The sequence below is a fragment of the Anguilla anguilla genome, chromosome 1 (genome assembly GCF_013347855.1).
Source record: "Anguilla anguilla isolate fAngAng1 chromosome 1, fAngAng1.pri, whole genome shotgun sequence".
Lineage (NCBI taxonomy): Eukaryota > Metazoa > Chordata > Actinopteri > Anguilliformes > Anguillidae > Anguilla > Anguilla anguilla.
The window spans coordinates 49,789,581-49,795,148 of NC_049201.1; the positions used below are offsets into that span (position 1 = coordinate 49,789,581).

Here is a 5,568-nt window from a genome sequence, read left to right on the forward strand (position 1 = left end):
GTAAAATCAGGTGTGCCAAATTAGGAATGAAATGAAAACCTACAGGACAGTAGCCTAGGTCTCCAGGATCAGGGCTGGGAACCACTGACCTGAAGAACCATATAGCATTTCCATCGTGTCAGCATCTGTAGGTAGACTAACTATCTTAGCGTTGTGATTTCTAAAGTGATAAGGACGTTTCAGACCGAAAATGCAAAAGTGAATATTTTCAAGCAAAAACGATAACGTTTCTACCACATGTGTATGGAGTCTCAGATTTTTGACTTATGAGTTTTAATAGTTGAGTTACATGGTGTGTAGGATATTTGGTAGTCATGGAAAATACTGTTGTAAAATATAACGTTTTCGCAGTGGGCCTATAACCTACTACATCACTATGACGCAATGTATAACCTGACTTCTGGGCAATACGAACTCCTACCACGTGTAATTGTTTTGCCTGTAGATTCTTTTTGAACAGGTAGCCTGGAGCGCCAGAAACATACACTATACCACTGCAAAACACACGAACACACTCTGACGTGCCATGGTGACGACTACAATGGTCTCCGAATATACAAAGGGAAACTAGCATATCAATATTTTAATCAAAGGAATAAGTACGCTCTTGAACCTAATAATTAATGAGTAGTGTGCCTGTTGAACACATTATTTATTTGGTTGTGTATTTATTTGTTTGTTTCTCAGATTCTGCAGGATATAGAACGAGCGTGCATGCAGGGCTCTCCTCCAAAGCATGTGATGTCACTCGATGCTTATCATACAGCAATTCCGGAAACCTGGGTCGGAAGAAGACGTTTCATGCGCTGCTCAGCAGGCGACCTTGCAGGTGCAAGGTAGATCAGCAGGGTCGCAATGATGGTGACCCAAACCTCCTACCCCAGCAGGGCTGCCAAACACAGCTGGCGTTGGGACGGTCAGGATTCGATATCAGACCATGGGGCTCATCCACATACTAGAACAGTGCCTTAAAGAGATGCAGTAGTTCACTTCTTGGAGTTTTAAAATATTATTTCAGTTTTGATTGGCCCAAACAGTTTTTGTGTGTGATGAAAGATGTTACATACTTGCAGAAGCGTCTGATGACTAAAGCAAGAAAACACACTTAAAGAAAATACAAAATCCAAAGCAGTTTGTACAGCAATGTTATGTATGCAGAGGTTTGGCACCAGTTTACTCTTTAGTATTATGAAAAACGAGAATACACTATTTATTATGTTTAATTTGATTTAATAAATTTGTCATTTACAAATACAGATAACTCAAAATAGTATAATTATCATAAGTTGTACATGAGTGTAAATAAATTATATGCATTGACTCATGCATAGCTATTGTGCTCTTTGTCACTAATATGAGGTATGTGAATACTGAATAGATGCAGACCTGAACATAATTATAATTTAAAAAAATTATCTAAACAATACTTTATTTTCATTACAATGATCAAAATGTCAAGAGCACATTTGTTTCAAGCCACATTTTTGCCAAGGGCCACCAGTTGACTTGCTTGCCTTTCTGTAAGCCAGTGGTAGTACAGTGGTTTTCAAACTTGGTCCATGGAGGCCCCCTGTGCATGCTGGTTGTTGTTCAAGCCACAATTGCATTCTCAGATATTTAACAAGTTCATTTTTCTTTTGCAATGTAGCACAGTGTGAACATGGGACTTTTATTCTTCTTGATATGGATAGCTATTTCTGACATAATGTGGCTTAAGAGAGTAATCTATCCCTAAAAACATGAAATGTATAATTTAAAACAATTAACATTTTGTTTAAATTGTGAGACTACAGTTGTGGTTAGAATGAAGACCAGCATACACAAGAGCAACCAAAGTTGCGTGGAAATTGCTTTGTGTAACAGGACTCTTATTTCCATCTGTAGTAAGGCCCTGGAGGGAATAGACAGTTAAGTATTATAGGTGAGTTTCCATGATCACAGCTGTTCAGTGCCATCATAACACTGCACCAGCCAGCAGCGTAACTGCCTTTGTCATTCATATTTATGTACAGTATGTTGCATGCTTAGGAGCACTTGAAAATATGAAGAATACATAATATCCACCATTCATCTACTAAGAACGCACATCCTGAGGTGTAAATGAACTACAGGATGTGAGTAACCTGAGGGAGGGAGGGGATGGGTGGTATTTAAGGAACAGCAAACCCCCAAGTCTTCCCTATTGTTGGGGGAAAATATCAATTTCTGTACCCCCAAGGCAAAACAACAACACACGATCCCCCTCAGGTATCAAATGGCTCAATTCTGACTGTTCTGTGCAATACGAAAAATACCTTAGAGTGCCTTTGTGTTGGTGAGGGCTCCTAAGAAACACAGAAGAAGATGGCTCTTCTTCTTGTTTTGTGGCAGTATGGCCATGTCTGAGGGATTCACCTGCAAAATGGTTTCCCTCGCTGGTGCTGTGTGGTTTCCACACCTGTGCATGCCGAACTAATGACTGTTACTCTTCTGTGGCTGACTCAGACCCATTTCAACCTGCTTGCTCCTACACGTTTCAATCACTCTTCCACTACACTGAAAAAACATTCACCCCGAAACATTTCGCCGTGATTGTCAGGGCCAGAATTCCACGCATTTGAATATCTGTGATAGGATGTGTGAACGTGTGCCATGTGCTGAAATTAATTTTGTGATAGTCCTACCAATTAATTGGATCGCTCGGTACAAGATGTCCTATCTATTCACAAGGGTATTATGAGCTTCCCAAGAGCACTCCTGAGTTGGAAGATTGCTTTGAAGAGAGGTCGATGGAATGCAGAGGTGAATAAATTGTTTAGCTGAACTGTGTCATTTGCATGTCTATAGAACCAGAATGGTGATCAAGTGTGCTGGCTGCAGAATTCTGATGAGCTGTGCACATCACAGTAATGTGAAATTACTCTTTTTTTCCACAGAGAAATAAATTATACCATGATTAAGGCAAAGTGACAAGCGACATATATTCATTACCATGATTGCATCAGTACCGTGAAACACCAACAAAATTACAGAAGGCAGACCAGAAACCAATCTGTAAACTGGACGGCCCGTTGTTGTCACATTTTTGGTTTATTACGATTGTGACGGTGACATTGTATGGACACCTGCCAAATAAAGAGATAAGGGTAAGGTGGTAAATGGATAATGCTCTTTCTTGGTTATAGAGAAAAGAACCCTTGATTCGAGGAGTTAAAACGGGTCGTCGCAGGAGTAAAATGACAGCATAACAATGCGAAACATCGCAGTTTTGCCATCTAGTGGCCGACCTTAGAAAGTGCACACAAATAATTCTGTCCCATTCAAGGGAGGCATTCTTATCCAAAGCTCTTAAATAGACGCAACCGTTTAAAAATACATATGAATAAGCCTCTTGCGAATATTGGCATGTTTCATTATGCATGGAAATGCAAACGTGGAGGTGTTTAAGCATAATAGATGATGTTGTTTTTTATTCACTTTCATTGTCATTGATTAAGAGATGTAGCACCAGTATGATATGTAGATGAATGACCACCACTTTTAGGCCAGTACAAAGGACACTGAATGCCCACCTGCGATCCAATTGTTCTTGTTTGATTTGGGTGTCCAGCTGCCTGCCCTTGAATGAATGAATAATTAACTAATTTTCAGTCCTGACAACATTAGCAAATTCATTAGCACAGATATATGGCTGCCTCTTTTGAAATAAAATATTCATACCCATTCACCAATGGCAGAGGGATTAGACCTACCTTCACAGATGTCATACTTTAGAATTTTATCCAAAAATGAGGAAGTTCAAATATTCATGGGGAAAATTTCTGAGAAAAACACATGAGAGTCAGTCATGGGTGATTTTTAAAAGGAGGTGTGTGGTACAGTTTTGACAATATGAGAGTCAACTAAATATTTTGGGGAAATAAATTCCCAGGCAACTGACAACATTAGCTGCTTTGTGAATGGAACTGCTGTGGCACCGTATCTGTAAGTAGGACAAAAGAACCGGGCCTGCGGGCAAAGCCATAACAGCCTTTGCTCTAATATTCAAATTGAGCTTGTGAATGAAGTTCCTTATTGTATAAAAACCAATGCTCTTTTCTCCTATTTAATTGTACAGCTCTGTGCAATGCAATTTGCTTGGCCCAGGGATAGCTGTTTTAGACACAACCATCAAATGTAATTGGTGCCATTATTACCCACATGTGTAATGCCCAAAATATTTCTGAGGCTTATAGTAGCTGTCAAATATATTTCTTGCCTCGGCAAGCCAGAGCTGGTCTACTGGTTATATTTATTTATGACTGTGAGCAAAGAAGCTGGGGGAAATGATAGGACCTGGTTTTATTTCACAGACACATGTTTAAGCAACATGAATTAACACTTTTTTTCCCTTACAGAGTAAATCTCTCTTCTGCGTTGCTTCTCCGTAAACCTTGGCTCTTTGTTTGAGGTCTGCATGATGTCAGCTATTGGCAGTCACTCAGAGCACAACATATGGCTCCCTTTTATTGACAACATTAATCATCCGCCAAGCTGTTAACAGCCCAATTGCACGGCGTTTAGCTCTTTCCCAGGATACGCCGCAGGTTACGTCGGAGCTGGTGATGCGCTACGCCAGGATGACCAGCTGATTTTCAGCGCTACGGATGTGGCTGGCACATTGCTGACCTTTTGGCGATTGATTACTAAGTCTGTGAGAGAGAGAGAGAGAGAGAGAGAGATTGGATGGAGAGCAGGCCCCGGTAGTCTTCAATCAGACTCCTACACATGCAGCAGACGCAGTCTCATTGGAGTCTGCACCTTGGGCGGGCAGTATGGTGGAGCAGGACAAAAGAGCCACTTCCCCCAGCACCTGGCCCACTGGACACAGTGACATCACTTCTTTGCTCCTTCCAGACATCTTGAGCCTCTTGAAGGAGCAAAGATAAACTGTGGAAATTTCATGAGTAAAGACATATCTCATAGTGGACCGTGCAGCTTTTGAATGTAGTATGGCACTTATGCCAGGTCAACTGTGTGAAAAGCTACAGTATTGTGCCATCAAAGAACCACCATTGAATCCTCACTCCATTAATTTGTCATAGTTTAAGGGTGCTCCTCACATTATAGTTAGTATAGTATAGTTAGTTGGTCCACCAATGTTATGCGTCTTTGTTTTCTACTATAATCGTTCCATGATTTCACAGCTGAATATGCTGTGCCAAGCTACAGGTCCAAGCCCTTTTTAGAGGCAGAAACACAGAAAATCTTGCCAAGAAAATGTTGTATTCAAATGCCCTAGATTCTTAATGCAGAGGTCCCACAACCAGAGTTCGCCAAACAGCAGTTTGCTCCGTCACACTTTCTTTCTTTTGAAATATGACAAAGGCTTGTTTTGGAATGCATATTCCATTCGGAATTGGCTGTCACATTAATTATCCAAACAGCCCATTGTTCCCCATTCATGTGTGGAGAAGCAGCTCCGAACCACTCTGAGCTCTGCTCCCTTCACTGAGTGACTTGAGCACAATGACTCTGTCATTCGAGAGAGAGCCGCTGAGATCTTCCCAGAATAGACCGGATGATTGCCATCAAAGCTGCAGACAGACT

At 40.9% G+C, this 5,568-nt stretch overlaps 1 long non-coding RNA gene across 2 annotated transcripts; it reads left to right on the forward strand.

Moving 5' to 3' along the window:
• Window positions 1–38: 38 nt before the first annotated feature.
• Window positions 39–1,320, forward strand: LOC118211862. 2 transcript variants are annotated; one of them, XR_004762095.1, is made up of 3 exons: window positions 39–131; window positions 446–599; window positions 688–1,320. It is a non-coding gene; the product is annotated as an uncharacterized LOC118211862 (long non-coding RNA). The 2 variants fall into 2 exon arrangements; XR_004762094.1 differs by having other exon boundaries at window positions 39–127.
• Window positions 1,321–5,568: the final 4,248 nt, after the last annotated feature.